Source organism: Papio anubis, chromosome 4, assembly GCF_008728515.1.
Source record: "Papio anubis isolate 15944 chromosome 4, Panubis1.0, whole genome shotgun sequence".
Lineage (NCBI taxonomy): Eukaryota > Metazoa > Chordata > Mammalia > Primates > Cercopithecidae > Papio > Papio anubis.
The window spans coordinates 171,398,035-171,421,058 of record NC_044979.1 but is presented as its reverse complement, the minus strand read 5'-3'; the positions used below and the strand labels follow the sequence as shown (position 1 = coordinate 171,421,058).

Below are 23,024 nucleotides of genomic sequence, written 5' to 3'. Positions count from 1 at the left end.
TGCCCCTCAACCTGTGGACTCTGTGTTCTTTTTGAAATTAAGTTCAAAAATATTTAGACCACTTGAGCTCACTTGGGGTTTAGTTTATGCCTCCAAACCCATAGTAGTACACATTCCTGCCTTTAAACAGTAGATTCCAAACAAACAACATTAGCACAGTGATTGTAAAGATGAAGAAATAAGACTTGAGTTACTCTAATTCTGTTATTCTGTGTGAAATTTGGAGTTTTTGTGTTTAAAATTTAACACGAATTTTATTTTATTTTATTTTTAAATAATTTTTTTTTAGGTTCTGGGGTACATGTGCAGGATGGGCAGGTTTGTTCCATAGGTAAAGATGTGCCATGGTGGTGTGCTGTACCTATCAACCCATCACCTAGGTATTAAGCCCAGCATGCATTAGCTCTTTTCCCTAATGATCTTCCTGCCCAACTCTCCCCTGACAGGCCCCAGTGTGTGTTGCTCCCCTTCCTGTGTCCATATTGTTCAGCTCCCACTTATAAGTGAGAACATGTGGTGTTTGGTTTTCTGTTCCTGCATTAGTTTGCTGAGGATAATGGCTTCCAGCTTTAACCATGTTCCTGCAGAGGACATGATCTCATTCCTTTTTGTGGCTGCATAGTATTCTGTGGTGTATATGTACCACATTTTCTTTATCCAGTCTATCACTGATGGGCGTTTGGGTTGATTCCATGTCTTTGCTATTGTGACTAGTGTTGCAATGAACATACATGTGCATGTATCTTTATAGTATAATGATTTATATTCCTTTGGGTATGTACCCAGTAATGAGATTGCTGGATCCAGTGGTATTTCTGCCTTCAGATCTTTGAGGAATTACCACATTGTCTTCCACAATGGTTGAACTAATTTACATTCCCACCAACAGTGTAATAGCATTCCTATTTCTCCACAACCTCACCATCATCTTTTGTTTCTTGATTTTAACAGTCGCCATTCTGACTGGCGTGAGATGGTATCTCATTGTGGTTTTGATTTGCCTTTCTCTAATGATCAGTGATGTTGAGCTATTTTTCATATGTTTTTTGGCCTCATGTCTGTCTTTTTTTGAGAAGTGTCTGTCCATATAATTTGCCTACTTTTTAATGAGGTTGTTTGTTGTTTTTTCTTGTAAATTTTCTTAAGTTTCTTGTAGATTCTGGATGTTAGACCTTTGTCAGATGGATAGATTACAAAATTTTTCTTCCATTCTGTAGGTTTTCGGTTCACTCTGATGATAGTTTCATTTACTGTGCAGAAGTTCTTTAGTTTAATTAGGCCCCATTTGTCAATTTTGGCTTTTGTTGCAATTGCTTTTGACAATTTCATTATAAAAATCTTTGCCCATGCCTATGTCCTGAGTGGTATTGCCTAGATTTTCTTCTAGGGTTTTTATAGTTTTAGGTTTTACATTTAAGTCTTTAATCCACCTTGAGTTAACTTTTGTATAAGGTGTAAGGAAGGGATCCAGTTTCAATTTTCTGCATATGACTAGCCAATTCTCCCAGCACCATTTATTAAATAGAGAATCTTTTCCCCATTGCTTAACATGAATTTTAAAATAAAACAGTGCGTGCTGCAAGGTAAAATGTTTTTGTTTGGTAAGTGCAAATTGTAGTTCATACATTAAGTATTTTCTTGAATTTGAATAAAATTTATAAAATAGAAATGTATTTTTAACTTTTTAAATTGCTGCAAAATTAAAGAAAATGATGGTTCTTGCTTATTATTACGTAATTATTATTGAAAATAATTTAGTTGTATAAAGGCTCTTCTTTGTGTGTCATATATAAGATATGCCACTATCTTTAGACCATCTTACTGGCTGGCACCTTAGTATGGTGATAGGACAATGACCAAATCTCTCCCAGTCAATGTGTTATGGGCTCCCCATTTCATGAATTCAGGGTTTTTCAACCTCCCGCTATTGATAGTTAGACTAGATAATTCTTTATCTTTGGGGGCTGCTCTATGCCTTGCATAATAGGTAGCAGCAACCCTGGCCTCTACATACCAGATGCCACTAGCATCTCTTTCTCCAGCTGTGACCATAAAAAATGTGTCCGAACACCACCAAATGTCTCCTGGGGGGCAAAATTGCCCCGAGTTGGGAGCCACTGCATTAGTCCCTCTCCCTTTCACCATTACTGTTTGATGTGCTTAGCTGATACAATTCGTGTGTTAGAGGTAGTTGAACGGTGGGATGAATCTGACATCTTGATAAAGAAGCAATTCAATGGATGAAGCTGGAAACCATCATTCTCAGCAAACTATCGCAAGGACAAAAAAACAAACACTACATGTTCTCACTTGTAGGTGGGAATTGAACAATGAGAACACTTGGACACAGGAAGGGGAATATCACACACCGGGGCCTGTCGTGGGGTAGGGGGATGGGGGAGGGATAGCATTAGGAGATATGCCTAATGTAAATGACGAGTTAATGGGTGCAGCACACCAACATGGCACATGTATACATATGTAACAAACCTGCACGTTGTGCACATGTACCCTTGAACTTAAAGTGTATATATATAAAAAGAAGCAATTCAATTGCCATAAGCACCAAGTCCTCTTAGTGGAACTGATCGGTGAAGGACTAAGACATCAACTTTATAATTAGAAAGCATAGACCTGGAGAACAGGCCCAGTAAAAGCAAAACGTTCTCACAGTGTCTGAGGTCTGTGTCACATTGGATAGCTAGATTAAGGACTCAGAATCTGTGGGTAGATTCTTCTGGAATTTTTTTCCTGAAGAGTGGTTTTTTGGAGGGGGGGGGAGGAAAATTTGATCTTCTGCTGAATGTGAAAGACACTCTTTTTGAAATTCATCTCTAGGTAAGTGAAAAGCAGTGTGATCTTTAATGAGCAAGAAACAGAGGCCAGGGATGAGGAGGGTGACCTCCACGAAGAGCCCCTGAGTGACCTCTAAAACTGCTGGACCTTTACAGACAGTGGTCTGGGGTTCCAGAGGTCTAGGCGTGTAACACATACAAAAAACTTCAGGTTGAAAAAGAAGTGGGTTTGTTGCCCCGATGGTCATGGGCTACTGTATTGGAGCTCATAGTTTCACTTGTGTTGCTCTCATACATACAGTGCTCAGTTTGGGCTGGTGGCGATGCTGGTGTCCTGCTTCTTTGGTCCTCCACTTACCCCATTCCAGCCCCAAGGTGCCTCCTGGAATCTCCTCCTGGTCATGAGAGTGACTGTGTGCAGGAATTCCCGGCTCTGCATTCAGTGACCACATACTGGGAACTTGAAATTGGCCACAGGGGGAGTGTTTACACCATGGAAATTGGCAGTGACTGCATATCGGGTCTCCCACATCCACTCCTGAGAGCCACTTATTAAACATCTACCCGGGACCCTAGGGCCCTACAGAACAGAATTGGAAAACTACTGGTATGGTGGCTTAGTGGACTGGGAAGTAGTTATTTTAGTTTGTTAGGGCTGCCTAAACAAAGTACCAGAACTGGAGTTGCTAAACCACAGAAATGTATTAGCTCAGACTTCTGGAGGCCAGCAGTCTGAGATCAAGGTGTCTGCAGGGCTGGGCCCCTCTGAGGGTGCCAGGGGAAGATCCACCCCAGACCTCTCTTCCACCTGCTGAAATTACTTGACCGTGGCAGTCTTCACAGGGTGTCCTCCCTGTGTGCATGTCTCTGTGTCCAAATTTCCTCTTTTGATAAAGACACCAGGCATATTGGATTAGAGCCCTTCCCGAGGACCTCCTTTTATTTATTTGTTATTTTTTTATTTCTATAGGTTTTTGGGGAAATGGTGGTATGTGGTTTCAAGAGTAAGTTCTTTGGGAGTGACTTGTGAAATTTTGGTGAGCCCATCACCCAAGCAGTATACACTGAACCAAATTTGTAGTCCTTTATCCCTCAACCCCCTCCCACACTTTCCCCCAGTGGAATGGAAAACCAAATGTCGCATGTTCTCATTCATAAGTGGGAACTAAGCTATGACAATGCAAAGGCATGAGAATGATAAGAAGGCGCTCCTTTTCACTTGATGACCTCTGTAAAGATTCTACCAAGTAAGGCCACATTTGGAGCTTCTGGGGGTAGGACTCCACCATACCTTATTCTGGAGCACACAATTCAGCCCATAACCATAGCCAAGCATGGATTTGTATTCTGTTCTGTCTTTCATTGACCACATGGCCTGATTTTGACACTTAGCTTCTGTTCTATAACTAAAAAATGATAGAATTGGATCATGCCATCTGTGAGATTTTCTGTCTCAAATCCCATGGCTTTCCAAACACATTTACTGTTCCTGGTCCCCCATTAGTAGGATCCAGCTCTAATTTGCTTTCATGCCTGCTTTATGTATAAGGGGAGCTGTTGAAAATTGGCTAGTTAATAGCAGTAGCTACTGAGAGGTGATAGCCAGTCCTCTCTATACTCTCCTACTCAAAGGCATTGAGTAGGAAAATGTGAGGTCATAACTGGTAGATGACCATCTTCTTAGTGAAGGTGATCATTCACCAGAGAGGTGGAACCCACAGGTCTAACCCCTTTGGCACTGGGTTATAATGATAGCTGCCAATCTCTGTTCTGCAGTCCCATTTATTCACCTGAAACCTTCAGTTTTCAGCACCTTTAAGTCTCAGGTTAAGCTGGCGAAACCTGATTGTGAAGAGAGATCAGAGAAGAAGGAATCTCTGAGCTGCCCTTTGGAGGAACCCACAAGCTTTCTGTGTGTCTGCATTTTTTTTTTTTTTTTTTTTTGGAGTCTTATTCTGTTGCCAGGCTGGAGTGCAGTGGCATGATCCTGGCTCACTGCAATCTCCACCTCCCGGGTTCAAGTGATTCATCTGCCTCAGCCTCCCCAGTAGCTGGGACTACAGGCACGTGCCACCACACTCGACTATTTGTTTTTGTATTTTAGTAGAGACGAGGTTTCACCATTTTGGCCAGGATGGTTTTGATCTCCTGACCTTGTGATCTGCCCACCTTGGCCTCCCAAAGTGTTGGGATTACAGGCGTGAGCCACGCGAGTTTTACATCCTAGAAAATGTTTGAAGTTGTAGACTGTGGTTAAGATCTTACAACTCATGGGGATTAAAAGATGTTCCCACTAGTATTGATGACCCTATTTTTCTAGCCGCTTTGGGACCTTGGCCCTCAGAAATCTTTGGTTCAAGGGCTTAGTTACTATGTGGCAGCTGCCATTTTATTTCCTTGATGCTGGGGAAGGTGCCAGTAGAGACTTCTCCATTGTCATCCAGGTCTACATGAGACCATCTGCCACCCCTGGGGTGAGTGACACCTGCCCTCCAGGCCTCTCTGCTGCTGCCCTGGGATGCCATCTCCTCTGCCTGTGCTGATGATGCTTGGAGCCCTTAGGAGCCACAGCTGTGTAGTTTTTTGTGGTGCAAATTCCCTTTTTCACCTGGTGTGTACTTCATGAAAGGTCACTGAAGCAGAGCTGCCCCTTCCTCAATGCCTTGGATATCTTTAGTGAAAACAACCTGCGTTTTCAGTTACAGTCTCTACACATTGCAGATTGGGCTGGGCGGGGCCCAGGAGACTGACCAAGCACCAAGGTCTTCCCAGAGTCACTTCTTCATTGGTGACAGTGGGGTGCTTCTTGGGCTATTGTCTTCCAGGAAGTTCTGGTTGCTCATTAACATAGATTCCTGGTGATGCAGCACCTCTAATTATGACGAAAGCACCTCATACTTTAGTCACAATCCAAGGATAGCAAAAACGATACCATTAATTGTTTTCCATGCAGAGGAAGAGGTGGGGCCATACCAGTTGGGAATGTGACTAGTGATCATATATGGCAATTGATGTAGCTGATTAGCAGACCCTCCTACCATTATTGAACTGTGCTTATCTTCTTGTGCAAAATACCATTACCTGTATATGTGGCAGTGGAAACTTTGGAGCAGGAGATATGTCTAAGGAGCTGCTAATCAGATCAGCTAGGAGGAGAAGTCCTGGGAAAGAAGACCCTGTTCCACTGTAAACAGAATCACCATTTACCTGGAACCTCTGTATATGTTTACTCAAGGCCTTAGCTCATAATTTGGGTCCCAGTTCCATTCTTTACACCGCTTACAAGTTTGCTTGTCTTCTTCCTCTTGCCTAATGGCAAGAATTGTCTGGCTGAGATAGTAAGCCCCCTGTGGGAAGGGCCAGCCCCTATTTAATGAGCTTCATCAGAAGCTGACATTTAAGACACACATGAGAATATGAGCTAAAGCTAAACTGTAATCTAGGAAGGTCTGAGGCTAAAACTGTGAGTGTCCTCAGCAAAGCAAGATATAGGAGTTGGTATCTTCCAGTGTCACAGCCGTATTGCAATAGGTCATTACCGTTTAAGGATAGAAAAAGCCCTTTTCATGTGCGTTGAAGATTCCAGGCCATAGAAGGTCCTTGCACTCAGGTCTGAACGGGTGCAGATTGACTACCTCGTGGCTGGCTCTTTGCTCCTTTCTTTGTAGTAGGGGAAAGTAAGGATTCTTCCATTGATTAAGGAAAAGGTTTGGGCCAGGATCTTTTCCTCTTAGGCAGTCTGGTAAATTGTATCCTTACATGTGAGTCAACAAACATGTATCTGAAATGCTTTCATCTCCAATCTAACCCCACCTGCTGTGGCTGTCTGGTTGTGGGGAATCCAGAGACTCTCTGGAGCCCTTTGTGGGAAGCACACCTGAGATTTAGATTGGGGCCGATCTTACCCATTTCCTTCTTTGCCCCCAATCTTCCTCCCTCCAAAAATCACATGGCAATGCTTACTAAAGCAATTTCATTTTTTTATTTTTAGAAAGATATCATATATATATATAATATGTATGTCTCTGTATACTATATAACAGAGAGTGATGTGAACCGTGAGTTGGAACTTTACAGGAACTATAGTTACAATATTTAGCTTGCACAGATTAATAATCTGAATAGGACTAGAAATAAATGTACTAGCCATTATTCTCATTTTAATAAAAAATTAAATTCATGATTCAAAGAAGCAACTACTAAATATTTCTTAACACAACTATATCTATACTCCTAATCATAGATGTCTTTATATATCATATTCTGGGTAGTGAACAGTCATAAAAATTCCCAGCCCAATAGCATCTGTAATAATCACTATAACACTAATTATAAAAAGTGGGCTTTCTCCATTTCATTTCTGAGTCCCAGAAGTAAGACAAGGAATTCCAATAACATCAGGCATAATCTTATTAACATGACAAAAACTGGCACTAATCTCAATTCCAAGTATCATCTATTAACCCAAATGTAATATTAATTATTGCTATATTATCAATTCTGGTAGGAGAATGAGGAAGACCAAATCGGGCATAACTACACAAAATTCTAGCCTATTTATCAATTACACATATAGACTAAATGTCCATTCTAACCTACAACCTTTCTACAATAATGTTACATCTACAAATTACAAAATATTAATAATCACTGTATTCATATTTATTTAATTTAAATATAACTTCCACACATTATCATTATTACATACATGGGGTAAATTATCACTAGTAACTTCCATATCTTTGTATTTCTGTTATCTCCAAAAGACCTACCTCCACTTACACGATTTTTACCAAATGACTTAGTAGCCAAGAATTAACAAAAAATAACAGCATTATTATACTAACATTTATCACCATCATAGCACTACTCAACTTATATTTTTATATGGGATTAATCTATTCTACATCATTAATGACATTCCCCAAAACCAATAACATAAAAACAAAATGACAATTTGAAAATATAAAACAAACATTCTTCCTTCCCTCGTTTATTTTGTTATCAGCCTTTTTCTTCCCACTTAAACCAGTATTCTCAACATTGGATTAGGAATTTAGGTTAGGCAGACCAAGAGCCTTCAAAACCCTAAGCAATATTTTATATTTTATTCCTGAAAAATTAAGGACTGCAACTCTATCTTACATCAATTGAATGCAAGTCAAACATTTTAATTAAACTAAATTCTCATTAGATTGGTAGTATCCAACCTCAAGAAAATTTGATTAACAGTGAAATACCCTAATCACCTGTCTTCAGTCTACTTCTGCTGTTGAGAGAAAAGGGCAGGGGAAGCCCTGGCAGAATTGAAGCTGCATCTTTGAGTTTGCAATTTGATGTGACTATTCACCTTGAGGCTCAGTAAAAAGAGGGTTCAACCTCTGTCTTTAGATTTACGGATGAAGGCTTCCTCAGGCATTTCACTCTTCTACCTATATTGATTAATCGTTGATTATTTTCAACAAACACAAAGATATTGGTACATTACAGTATTTGGTGCTTGAGCCAGAATAGTAGGAACTGACATAAATCTCTTAATATGAGCCAAACTGGGTCAACCAGGAGCCCTATTAGGCGATGATCAAATTTATGTCATTATAACTGCCCATGCATTTGTAATAATCTTTTTAATAGATATGCCTATCAAAATAAGAGGACTTGGTAACTGAATAGCTCCCTAAATGACTGAGCCCAGATACAGCATTCTCCAGAATAAACAATATAAGCTTCTGACTTTTTTCACCATCGTTTTGACTTCTGCTTGCCCCTTTACTAGTAGAAGCTGGAGCTGGGACTGGGTAAGCATCTTTAGTTGGAAATGTAGCACACGCAGGGGCCTCTTACAGTTTTCTCATTATGCTTAGCAGGTATTTCATCAATTTTAGAAGTTACTAATTTTATTACAATAATTATTAATATAATACCACCAGTCATATCCCAATATCAGACATTTTATTCTTCTATAAAATAAGAACATTTATGTTTTGTTATATTATTGTATTTTATGTATGTGTAGTGTATACTAACTTAAAGGGAAAAATGTAAACAAAATGAAAGTCATGGGGAAAATGGCATCTTGCTTTAATCTTCAACTTAAAGTTCTTCTTAAGAATCCATTTATACCATTATGTCAAATTTTAGTCATCCCTGCAGAATTTTAGATGAATGAAAACAGACAAGGCAACACCAAGGATACCTTTTCTCAGCTGCATTTGACTACCTAAAATCCTCCTGAGCATGCTGTTTGTCATGTCTTACTGCTCTGAAATAATCATCTATTTCTGAAAACCAGGAAAGGAGTTTGCTTGTAATTTAAATTTCAAAAAATAATTTGTAGAAAACACAAACAGAATCAACTGTTTAAAGGCTTATCCTTTTCTTCACTGTACAACAGCTACTTCTACAAAAAAAGAGTATGTGAATACTTTCTAAGAACTCAAAAACGAGAAAACCAAAATCAGAAGGTGCGTGAATATATGTACACGTGTGTGTACAGACTTAATCTCTACATCCCCCAAAACAGATTTAAACAAGTAATCTCAACATTCTAAATTCAGAAAGCAGACATAAACAGTTTTGTTGCTAAATCAGTGGTATTACTAGCTGAAATGTTTAGTAGAATACTGCACCTATAGTTCAGCAGTACTTTGATTATATCCCATTTAAAAAATCAAAATAATAAGCACATTCTTCTAATATCAGAGAATTCTCTCACTTTTTATTTATTTTGACATACTGATATTTCCATAAACTTGCAAGTGGAAGATAAGCTGTTCAATAAAAGCTTTCTTATATATAAAATATACAGAAATTATTTTAAAAGTCTGTTCATATAACAGATTATTTTGGTACTAACAAAAAATTAAGATACAAATAATTGGCTAGAAATGAAACCATCACTAAACCAAGACACACAGGGCTTTCCTGCACTTCATTTCAGGAAAATATTCCAAGTAATTCTTACTGTGTTAGAAGAATAATGTACATTTGTCATAGTATGTATTATAATATTCCCTTAAGGCAGTGACTGTTTAAAGTTTTTAAATTAAACAATGTCCAGGCTTACTTCTGTCTGTACATTAAGTAATAATCATATCACTGGTTACCCACAATTCTCTCCTCATGCCAAAAAAAAAAAAAAAACCCAGAAAACAAAAAAAACCCTCAGTTAGTTGTTTTCTTAAGTCTAAGCCAAACAAACTAATAATAGCAATTTAATTAGCAAGCTGTAAATCAGAGAGGTATAGAAATTTAGCAGTTAAACTGTATTTCCTGCCTATAGTACTGCTGCTACTTAATCTATTTTCTTCATGTATTAGAATAATGAATAGGCAGTGATGGTCAAAATAAGAATTTCGATATTGCAGCAAATCACAGAAGAGTGACAGAAAGAGTTCCTAATGTAATCTTAATGATCCTTTAAAAGGTAAAGGATTCTGTGCGTATGTGTGGAAAGGAGTAAGAAATAAAAGCAGGAGGTTAAGACAGGTATTTAAAGGGAATGCCGAGATAGCTACATTAGAATATTTATTGAAAAAAAAGTTGCTCTGAAGTCTGCCCAGTGTACCAAAAACATAAAACAGAAAAAACCAAAACAAAAAACAGAGCAGACATTAGTGCAAGTTTAACCTGATAATTTATTTGTGGGAAAAAAGCCAGTTTTGATGAGAAAAAGTTCAGTCCTTTCCTTGTAAATACAAAGAAACACAACAGGAGTTTTAAAGGTAGTAGGCCAGAAAATGCAACGGTAACTCTTATAATCCTTTTCAATTAAACAGACAAATCAAGTTGAAGACAAGTGTTAAAATACTATTCAGCCTGAATATTTATCAGTCTATATGTCTTGTTGTTCAGGTGGCTTTTGATTAAAAAAAAAAAAGCCGACAAACTATATAAGAGCTACCACCACATTTAGAGTGATGAAAATAGTTTCCCCCAAATATATTGTTTAACCTCTAAAGCATAAAAAGCTATATAATAACTAATACAAATTAACCAGTGTATTTACAAAATTAATGCAATTTTGGACCGATGATATTACACTGTATTGGTGGTAAAGTACTAGGCACAAGAATATATACATCTATTAGGCATTTTCAGTCTAATCAGTCTCTAAGTTTATCATTTAATTTTTGGCAATATATAATAACTGGTATGCATTTTGGTACTTAAGTCATGAATTGTGGAGAACAAGAAGCAATTATAGTAACAGGGTTTATATCTAACAAACAATTACAGCGTTGAACCAATCTCTTCTATGAACTTCGTGATTTGTTTTGCCGTTGGTCACTTGCAGTAAATCCTTGATTCGATTCCTCCGTATTCAGGCTTTCTCCATCTGCAGTCTCTAACATTTTTTCATCTTCGTCATCATCACGTAGGTTTTTTGAAACTAGCTAGCTAGTTTGATATTCTTTCATTGTAATGAAGCTTCCTTTTCATTTCAAATTGTCACTTTTGTTTCTTGTTCTTCAGGTGAGAGGTTACTATCCTCCTTTCCACTGTTGTCTTGTTCCTGAACCCGATACTTTGGTTCCGAGCCTTCAGCAGCAGCTAATTTCTTAGCTAAGATATCTGGTGCCATGTTTTCAGTGGTGTCTATATCACTACATGCATCTTCATCATCACCCATAATACGATGGGAAGAAGTGCTTGGTTCATCTGTTTTCATTAAACCATAATCTTTGTCTGCTGGATGGTATGTTGCCAGGATGTTCATTTCATCCTACTTCCGGGATTTTTTGCTCAGCTCCTAGTCCACACTCCCGTGGGGCTGTTCGGCAGACGCCACCATAGAGGAAGTTGTTCTTCAGGATCCCCTTGATTGACCGGTGCGAGGTTGTCCAGGCCGCCATTGCCGGGGCTCCCTCTCTTGGCTCAGGGTCGCAGCTCGTCGTAGGGTCCGCTACGAAAGGGTCCGGCACTAGCAGAGACCCGCAGGCAGCTGTGGAGCCCGGTCAGGGCTAAAGCGGCCGCACCCACTGTCTCGGAACCGGTTACCGGAGCGGTTGTCAGGACACAACGACGCCGGCGCCAGAGCCAACGCCAAACGGGTGGCGACTCTTCGCGTGCGCTTAGCCTTCAACGCTTCACCCGCAGCTCGCGGTGAGACCTCGGCCTAGAGCCCCGCCGCGCGGAGCGACGCCGACGCCGAACACATTTATTCTTATTTTGAATGAACCATTTTTTTCCCAATGGAAAACCTCCCTTCAGTTAGGAAGATGAATTTCAAAGGTTCTGAAGAGTGGGTTAGCAACTTTTGTCAGAGTCGTCTTGGAAAGGTGAAAGTGATAGTTCCACAGCGGGAAAACATTGGTTTCCCAATCTGCTTCTGAAAAGGAATTCTTCTGGCTGAATAGGTTGGTAGGTTGAGTCGAGTCACCTTTCTTGGGATGGGCTGGGTTCTTCTGTTTGATCCATGGAATCTTGGCCATTTTTAGGGCAGCCTAAGGGTATGAGTCGGCTCTAGGACATATCGGGGGGCTCTGCTGTACATAGCAGTCCTTGGGCAGTTGGTGGTGATAAGGATGTTGATGCAGACAAGGTTCCATGTGGTTCCCTGGAGTTAGCTGTACTCCTCTGGGAAGCCCCCGGGTGAACATTCTTTCAGAGTCCTCCGGAGGATGTGAAAACCAGGAAAGCCTCCCTAAAGTCACACCTGCCTGAATCTGGTACCCATCTGGGTCCATTCAGTCTCTGGGGATCTTTGCTGGCCTAGGTTTATGGACAAATAATCAGTGGGTAATGGGATCGGAAGCCTTAAATCAGACAACTTTCCAGATCTAATCCAAGCCCTTCATTTTATTGATGAGGAAACTAAGGCCCAGGTAAGAAGAACTGAATGATGTTTAGAATCCAAGTGTCCTGACTCATGCTTCAAGTCACTGCTGTGTCAGGGGTTTTCAAATAGCCGTGATTTTAGTCACTTGGATGCTTGTTAACCGTGCAGATTCCTGGGCTACCTCTGATATTCTCGTTTTCATAAATACTCTGGGTTAAGATTATCTAATTAGAATATAATGTGAGCTATATGGGTAGTTTAAAATTTTCTAGTAGCCCTCTGACAAAGGTAAAAGAAAAGTAAAAGTTTAGTAATATATTTTAATCCAATGTAAACAAATTTTAACATATAATCACTATAAAAAGTTATTAATGAGTTATTTGACTTTTTTGGGGTACTATCTTTTTGAAATTTGGTGTGTATTTTACAGCACGTCTAATTTATTTATTTGTTTATTTTGAGCCATTCTTCCTGATGTTCTCCCTCCCCCCACCCCCAACAGGTCCCAGTGTGTCATCCCCTACCATGTGTTTATGTGTTCTCATCATCCAGCTCACAATAATAAGTGAGAACATGCAGTGTTTTGTTTTCTGTTCCTGCGTTACTTCACTTGGAATTATGGCTTCCAGCTCCATCCATATCCCTGCAAAGGGCATGCTCCTTTTTATGGCTGCATAGTATTCCGTGTTGTATATGTACCACATTTTCTTTATCCAGTTTATCATTGATGGGCATTTGGGTTGGTTCCATGTCTTTGCTATTGTGAATAGTGCCGCAGTGAACATACATGTGCATGTATCTTTATAATAGAATGATTTCTATTCCTTTGGGTATATACTCAGTAATGAGATTGCTGGGTCCAGTGGTATTTCTGCCTCCAGATCTTTGAGGAATTGCCACACTGTCTTCCACAATGGTTGAACTGATTTGCACTTGCACCAATAGTGTAAAAGCAGTCCTATTTCTCTACAACCTCACCAGCATCTGTTGTTTTTAGACTTTTTAATAATCGCCATTCTGACTGGTATGAGATGGTATCTCATTGTGGTTTTGATTTGCATTTCTCTAATAATCAGTGATGTTGAGCCTTTTTTCATACACTTTTTGGCCACATGTATGTCTTCTTTGGAGAAGTGTCTGTTCATGTCCTTTGTCCACTTTTTAATGTTTTTTTTTTTTTTTTTCTTGTAAATTTGTTTAAGTTCCTTGTAGACTGTGGATATTGGACCTTCGTCAGGTGGATAGATTGCAAAATGTTTCTTCCATTCTGTAGGTTTTCTGTTCACTCTGATGATAGTTTGTTTTGCTGTACAGAAGGTCTTTAGTTTAATTAGATCCCATTTGTCAATTTGTGCTTTTGTTGCCATTGTTTTTGGCATTTTCATCATGAAATTTTTGCCCATGCCTATGTCCTGAATGGTGTTGCCTAGATTTTCTTCTAGGGTTTTTATAGTTTGGGGTTTTACATTGAAGTCTTTAATCTATCTTGAGTTAATTTTTGTATATGGTGTAAAAAAGGAGTCTAGTTTTAACTTTCTGCTTATGGCTAGCCAGTTCTTCCAGCACCATTTATTACACAGGGAATCCTTTCCCCATTCCTTGTTTCTGTCAGGTTTGTTGAAGGTCAGATGGTTGGAGGTGTGCAATCTTACTTTTGAGTTCTCTATTCTGTTCCACTGGTCTATGTGTCTGTGTTCGTACCAGTACTATACTGTTTTGGTTACTGTAGTATAATTTGAAGTTGGGTAGCCTGATGCCTTCAGCTTTGTTGTTTTTGCTTAGAATTGTCTTGGCTATTTAGGCTCTTTTTTGGTTCCATCTGAATTTTAAAATAATTTCTTCTAATTCTGCAGAGAATGTCAATGGTAGTTTAATGGGACTAGCATTGAATCTATAAACTACTTTGGGCAGTATGGCCATTTTCACAATCTTGATTCTTCCTATCCACGAGCATGGAATGTTTTTCCATTTGTTTGTGTCCTCTCTGATTTCCTTGAGCAGTGGTTTGTAGTTCTCTTTGAAGAGGTGCTTCACTTGTTAGCTGTTCTTAGGCTTTTTATTCTATTTGTAGCCGTTGTGAATAGGAGTTCATTCCTGACTTGGCTCTCTGCTTGTCTGTTGTTGATGTATAAGAATGCTAGTGATTTTTGCAATATGATTTTGTATCCTGAAACTTTGTTGAGGTTGCTTATCAGCTTAAGAAACTTTTGGGCTGAGGTAATGGGATTTTCTAGTTATAGGACCATGTCATCTGCAAACAAAGATAATTTGACTTCTTCTTTTTTTGTTTTAATACTCTATTTCTTTCTGTTGCCTGATTGCCCTGGCCAGAACTTCCAATACTATGTTGAATAGGAGTGGTGAGAGGGTATCCTTGTCTTTGGCTGGTTTTCATGGGAAATGCTTCTAGCTATTGCCCATTCAGTATGATATTGGCTGTGGGTTTGTCATATATGACTCTTATTATTTTGAGGTGTGTTCCTTCAATACCTAGTTTATTGAGAATTTTTAACATGAAGGGATGTGGAATTTTATCAAAGACCTTTTCTACATCTATTGAGATAATTGTGTGGTTTTTGTCCTTAGTTCTGTTTATGTGATGAATCATATTTATCAATTTGCATATGTTGAACCAACCTTGCAACCCAGGGATGAAGCTGACTTAATTGTGGTAGATAAGCTTTTTGATGTGCTGCTGGATTTGGTTTGCCAGTATTGTGTTGAGGATTTTTGCATCAATGTTCATCAGGAATATTGACCTGAAGTTTTCTTTTTTGTTGTATCTCTGCAAGATTTTGGTATCACAGTGATACTGGTCTCATAACATGAGTTAGGGAGGAGTCTCACCTTTTCAATTTTTTGGGATAGTGTCAGTAGAAATGGTACAAGCTCTTCCTTGTACCTCTAGTAAAATTCAGCTGTAAATCTGTCTGATCCTGGGCTTTTATTGGATGCTATTTATTACTGCCTCAATTTCAGAACTTGTTATTGGTCTATTCAGGGATTTAATTTCTTCCTGGTTCAGTTTTGGGAGGGTGTATGTGTCCAGGAACTTACCCATTTATTCTAGATTTTCTTGTTTATGTGGATAGAGGTGTTTATAGTATTCTCTGATGGTTGTTTGTATTTCTGTGGGGTCAGTGGTGATATCCCCCTTATCATTTCTGATTGTGTCTATTTTATTCTTCTCTCTCTTCTTTGTTGTCTAGATAGCAATCTATTTTATTAATTTTTTCAAAAAACCAGCTTCTGGATTCATTGATTTTTTGAAGGGTTTTTGTGTCTCTAGCTCCTTCAGTTCCACTCTGATCTTGGTTGTTTCTTGTCTTCTGCTGGCTTTGGGGTTTGTTTGCTTTTGGTTCTCTAGTTCTTTTAGTTGTGTTGTTAGGTTGTTAATTTGAGATCTTTCTAGCTTTTGGATGTGGGCATTTAGTGTTATAAATTTCCCTCTTAACACTGCTTTAGCTGTGTTCCAGAGACTCTAGTACGGTCTCTCTTCATTCTCATTAGTTTCAAAGAACTTCTTGATTTCTGCCTTACTTTCATTATTTACGCAGGAGTCATTCAGGAGCAGGTTGTTCAGTTTCCATGTAGTTGTGTGGTTTTGAGTGAATTTCTTAATCTTGAGTTCTAATTTGATTGGACTGTGGTCTGAGAGACTATTATGATTTTAGTTCTTTTTGCATTTGCTGAAGAGTGTTTTACTTCTGATTATGTGATCAATTTTAGAGTAAGTGCCATGTGGCAATGAGAAGAATGTATATTCTGTTGTTTTGGGTGGAGAGTTCTGTACGTATCTGTCAGGTCTGCTTGACCCAGAGCTGAGTTCAGGTCCTATACAGCACATCTTGGTTTGGATTAGCCACATTTTAAATGTTCAAAGGCCACAGTGGTTGGTGGCTGTTATACGGAACAGTGAGACCTACAGCTGTCTCTTCCTAATCAGTGGAGCTCTCTATTAGAAGGCACAAGCTGCCAACAAAGTAATGAATTCACTGTTGCTAGATTTATTCAAGCATCTAGTGCTGTGAAGTTGAAAATTCAAGAGCCCTCCACTTGAACCTTGTTAAGCTTTGTGGGCTTATCACTAATTCAGTATATCCATGGACAAGGATGTGTTTATACAGCAAATAGGCAGGAAACCATTGGCCATCAGGTGACACAGACCTTTTGAAGCCACATGCCACTCACAGACCACTGAGCTTTGTGTTTGCACGTGCAGACTATTGTTCAAGCACTGGAACACCATGTGCTGAAGGCACGGGCATCCAGTGAAATACTTGAGTGGAATTTTCAACCAAAAGCAGCTGAAAGTTTTTCCAATTTAATCTGTAAACGCAGTTGGGGGATTTTTGCACATGAATCAACTCGTTTACTTTGACAAGCCCTCTCTGTGCTCTGCCCGTGCCCAGTCTCTGGCTTACGGCTCACAAAGGTGCTCTGTGTGTAAATTTGCAGGGGGTGGGAGGAGGTGCATGGAAGTTCAAGGCAAACTTCTCTGAAAAGTGCAGCATCTGGGAAAAAGGGTGGAAACGCAGGAAGGGTCCCCTGTGTGAATTTCCACCCTCCCTCACCAGAAGTGCTGTTCAGAGGGTTGAAGGTGGATTCACATTGGAATTCTAATAAGATAGACTAGACTTACACTTCTATATAAGTATTAATATAATTAATATAATTAGTGATTAAGTTTGAAGAATAGTTATAAGGATATTGATTTTTAAAGTCTGTGTCTCATCTTTTTCCCATTCATCTTATGCTTCATTTTGATAAAGGAAAAAAAGAGCTGTCAGAAGGACACTGTGTGTCTTGTGCCTGGTCTGTGCTTGCAGGAATGTCTTGTGTTGCGCAGCCCATTTCAGTGGCATCTCCTTGAATGAAAGCTGGGGAGTCACAATCCATAACAACAACGCCATCATAACAGTGACCAACATTTAGTCAACATTGATGATGTCCATGACCCTTGATATGGAACAACTTGTTTCATCGTCATAATCACCCTATGAGGTAGACACTGATACATGTCCCCATTTCACTATGGAAGAAGCTGGGACAGAGAGGTTAGATACTTTGCCTGGGTCACCCAGCTTGGAAGGGGCAGAGATGGGGTTCAAACCCAGGTGAAGCCTTAGTTCTTACCCAAAAGACCACAATCTGTCATGATTGGAAGCCTCCTTAAAAGTCCTCCCACCAACTTCCTACTAAGGTAAAAATCTCTTTGACCTTCCAGGTAGATGGTCATCCAGCCCATCTTGAATGCATCCAGTTGCTTGAATGCATTAAGCAACAGGGAGCTCTTTACTTTGTCAGCAGCTCATGCCTTTTAAGAAAAGCTCCAACAATTGGAAAATTCTTCTTTAGATGAATCTATTTCCTATGATTAGTAAGATTTGATTCCCCTTCAATGCTCCTGGGGTGCAGGCTTCTTGAAACTGCTATAAGATAGAATTACACATGGTGTAACTTAAATCTCTGTATGCATGTGTTGTGTCGAGTCCCTATTGACTCCAGTGGGGATGGCACTAGATGCAAGAGGCTGAAGGAGAGACCCAGAGCCAGCAAATGAGACATGGGTTTTACTGGGGACTTACATGCAGGGGAGAGAGTCCAGTGGTAGCGGGCTAGACAGGAGAACTGCGTGGCCCAGTGGTGGCAGGCTGGGTATTAGAACCGCAACTGCTTGCAAAAGGCATGCAGCTGACATCACATTTTCTCTTAGAACCCTCCCTCTAACAGTCTTCAACTGGCAACTTTCACTTAACCCAAAACAAAGGGCCTTGATCCCCAGTACGGCCTGTGTTCCATGGGCCAGGCTTGGAGCTCAGATGTTCCTCATAGAAAAGGAACAAATCTACGGGTTTGGTGCTGCCAGATTTCCTAGCTCAGAGCACACATTTAGATGTGTCTGCCATACAGGGTCAGTCTCAGGGAGTCTACGTTATTGCTCTCACATAGGTTTACCATATAGCATATTTATGTAATTGGGAGTTAGTTTTGAAGGATAGTTACAAGGATATACATCATTTAAATCTGCCTCTCACCTTTCTGTTTCACTGCCTTATGCTCATCCCATTGAACGATTTACTCTGGGTCTCTGTTGTGGGTCTCAGGAGGTCCCGCATCCACACCTCTGCTCTTGCTGCTCTGAATATTTTCCAGCACCTGTTTATCACCAAATACTGCTCCTTCTTTGAGCCTAAGCACTCCCTGCCATGAAGTCTGCTTTGCTAAGGGGAGAAGCTGCTGTTACCAATGAGAGCTAGAAGTTGCTTTTACCAATGATTGTTCACTAAGGAGGATTAAAATCAAGAGGTGATGTTACATCAGCAACATGGTGGAGTAGGAGGGTCCTGACTATCCCTTTTCTGACGGATGCACCTAATGAACACCTATATATGGATCAATTCTCCCTGAGAGAAAGCAGAAACTAGGTGAAAGACTCCTGCATACTGAACAACTAAGAGAAATATTCACATTGAAGCAGGTAGAGAAAGCGGAGACAGAGTCTGTTGGAGAAGATGGGGAGAGGAAAGATGTTGGTCAAAGGATGTACAATTTCAATTATTAATAGATAGGAGAAGAGGCCAAGGCGGGTGGATCATTTGAGATCAGGAGTTCGAGACCAGTCTGGCCAACATGGTGAAACCCCATCTCTACTAAAAATACAAAAATTAGCCAGGCACAGTGGCGCACGCCTGTAGTCCCAGCTACTTGAGAGGCTGAGGCACAAGAATCGCTTGAACCTGGGAGGTGGAGGTTGCAGTGAGCCGAGACTGTGCCACTGCACTCCAGCCTGGGCAACAGAGTGAGACACCATCTCAAAAAAAAAAAAAAAAAAAAATAGGAGAAGTAAGTTTTAGTGATGCATTGCACAGCATTGTGACTGTAGCTAGTAATAATGTAGGGCACATTTGAAAATTGCAAGGAGTACATTTTAAAAGTTGTCATCACAAGAAATGATAAATAGGTGAGGTGATGGATATATTAATTAGGTTGATTTAATAATTCCACAATGTATGAATATATCAAACATCACATTGTACCTCATGAATATATACAATGATTATCTGTTGATTAAAAAATTTAAAAAGCCATAAGCCCCAAACACAATTAAATAAGGTGTAATTCTTCACCTTATTTCTTTTTCAAAATTGTTCTGGCTATAAGAGGCCCTTTGCTTTCCATACTGATTTTAGAATTAGCTTGTAAATATCTACAAATATATTGCTGGCATTTTGTTTGAGATTGCATTGAATCTATAGATTAATTTGACATTTTAACAATCCTGAGTCAACTCATAGACGTGGCCTTTCTCCCTATTTAATAGATTTTTAAATTTCTGTTAGCAGTGTTTACAGTTTTTAGTGTATAGATGAACATTCTTTTTGTCAGATTTATCTCTAAGTATCAAAAAATTTAATGCTATTATAAGTGGTATTGTTTTTAAAATGTCCATTTTTGATGTTTGTTGCTAGTATTTAGAAATACAGTACTATTTTGGATATTACTTTCTTATCCTGTAATCTTGGTAACTCATTTATTACTTCTAGTAGCTTATAGATCCCATAGAATGTTCAGCATTAAAATGTGTATTATGTGTAAGTAAATAAAGACAATTTACCCCTTCCCCCGAAAGAGGTGATGTCCCTCCTCTAGACCTAGAGAAAATATTGAAGTTGTTTCAGCATCTGTGTCATGCTGGGGGATGACCGGGTTTCCTTTGTAGCTGTGTGATACAGGAAAATCTTTTCACATCCTGGGCCTGGCTTCCTCATCAGCAAACGGATGAGCTTGAATCAGTGGGTCTTATCGATTATGGTGTTGCTTATTAGACCCCCTGGGCAGCTTTTAAAAAATGCCTGTGGTGGAAGTGCTCTGTTAGACCTGTCAGTGGGTAAACCCACTGTGAATGCAGTTCTCAGTCTGTGTGAGGAAGATGAGGGTGGGGTTTCATGGGTGCTGAAGTCTGGCAATCAGGATCCTGGCCGGGAGAGGGACCTCTGCCAGCTCTGCAGAATCCTGAGAGGGGCCTGAGGCCATCTGTGCATGGAGAAAAGGCCTTAGCACACACAGCTTCCCTTGCATGCCAGTGGTGAGAGCTGGGGAGGTGGCTGAGGACTGGCCACGATGCCCGTGGCAGCTTCAGTGCTGGAGAGGGTCCCTCAGACAGGGTCAGAGACCCCCTCCCCTACAGAAGACCTCCACACTCTTCGGTTTTGAAACTGCCTGGGCATCCTGTTGGTAACATGGAGGCAGCACAGCATGCAGGGTCTCCCGTTTGGGAATTTACACTCCATCAATCAGAGCACTGGGGGCTGAGCTACCCCAAGCCCTGGAGTATTCCCAAGCATCATCCTGCTGCTCTGGTTTTAGCCTTTTGGTACTTTAACATTCAGTACATTGTAGCAGAGCCTGCACCCCAGTCTGCTCTTGTCCCCAGACTGAAACAAGTAATAGGAACGCCTAAAAGAGAGAGACCAGTGACAATGACAGTGGCAGCAGCCTCTTGAGAGGGTTCTTTGCAGCAGTGCTATTTCCAAATGGGATGGGTCCTGCAATTGACACGAGGGCCAGGGCAGCCACAATGACCATCTCTGTCCTCTCTCCCATCGCACTTGTCCTCGTGGCTCATGAAGTTTCAGCATGAGACAGAGGAGGGCCAGGTGCAGTGAACAGCCTCTTTCCAGCATGAGAGTTTCCATATTCTCTGCCAGGGTGCCATAGTTCCCTCCCTGGGCCTTTGAAGGGCTTGTATCCAATACCCTTTGGAAATGAGATGCAGCCTGTGGACATGCTTTGAAAAATTAAGAGCATTGTATAAGCCCCAGGGTTATTTTGCCCAGCCGGCATTTATTTCTCTGGAATTCTTGACTTTTTCCCGTTATTGTGAAACTGCTCTTCAAGAATGAGTCGAGGTTCCCATAACCGCTTAGAACCTCTTGAGAACTGCCAGCTCTGCTGCTGAATGCTCCGTGAAAATGATGAGCAAATGCTCGCAGTCATTGGAGATGCATCCTAGGTCAGGGCTGAGGAGGAAGGAGACACCGTGCTCCCGAGAGGACTGTGCCTCCTGCCATGGATGTGTCATGTGGCAGGAAAGAGCCCGTGAGCCAGACTCTGCCTGCAGGGGCCATCGCCCAGCTTTGCTGTTAGCTGTGTCACCTGGAGCAAGCTACCTAACCTCTCTGGTCTATTTCCTCATCTATAGAGTGGGGAAAATGGGGGTACTTACCTCAAGGAGTTATCAAGATTAAATGGGTAGATCAGATGGAACACTGAAGAATAATTCAATCAATGTCAGCTGTTGTTATCAATATTAGAAGAATGGCTTATGGTAATCACACATACCGGTGATTATCTGAGCCCTGTGTAATGGGCTGGTGACTACATCACCCCATTTATTCCTCCCAGCCACACAGCAAGGACAGAGGCATCCATTTTACACAGGAAGAAAACAGAGGCCCTGAGAGACTAAGTTTCCTGCTATGCTAGTCAGGGGCAGAGTGGGGGTTTTTAAAACCCAGAATAATTTATCACCTGTAACTCATTCAGAGTTCGCCTATTGTTGTCACTAATATTTTAAATAATTAATACAATCTGTGTGTCTTTGACATTTGCTGCATTTTTTTGGTAGTGTGAGGAAAGTACAAAAGGAGGCCTCCTGGGCAGCCTGGGCTGTTGTGGAGGTGACTGGGCAGCTTTACTGGCCTCTATGATTAGGCTCCATGACTGTGGTCCTAACTGCCCACTGCATAGCCCCACCCCGGTCTCCCCACAGATACCCCAACTTCTGCAGGTCCCAGGTGAATCTCATTGCCTTCCTCTAAGCCCTCTCCTCCCATGGTCACTCTCAGATTAATGGCCTCACCACCTGCCCCTTCATTCAGGTTGCAAATGTTGGTGCCATCTTTCACGCTTCACTCTCACCTTCCACTTAAAATGGGTAGCTAAGTCTTGAGGACTAACCTGTACCATATCTTTTGACGGTCTCTTTCCATCTCCACGGTACCATCTAACCATCAATGTTAGGTAGGGTATGCTTTGCTGGTACAATAAATAGATCCCAAAGTAAAAAATGGCACAGAACCAATAGAAGGTTAGTTTTTGGTCATGTAACAGTTCTGGGTGAGTCAGCTGGTCACCAGTGTGGCCCTGTCCATGCAGTCGTTTCAGGGATTCAAGCTGCTGAAGGCTCAGCTGTGTTTATTGGGCTTCCAGGGCCACTCTGAGGTCAGCTTTATGCCTGCCAGCTGGAAGGAAAAAGGTACTAAAGAGGCCCTCCGGGAGCATTGATGGGTAGGCCTGGTAGTCAGGCACGCCCCTCCTGCTCACCTTCCACAGGGCCACACCCAGCTTCAAGGGAGGCTGGGCAGCATGACCCCCAGCACACCCTGCCTCAGCCACCAGGCTCTTCTCATCTGTTGCCTGTTTTTTGCAGTGGCCTCTGGACT

The 23,024-nt window shown here is 40.7% G+C and overlaps 1 pseudogene; it reads right to left on the bottom strand.

Annotated features, from left to right (window-relative positions):
- Window positions 1-10,900: 10,900 nt before the first annotated feature.
- On the bottom strand, window positions 10,901-12,386 carry LOC103882608 (annotated as a pseudogene).
- Between the last annotated feature and the right edge of the window lie 10,638 nt (window positions 12,387-23,024).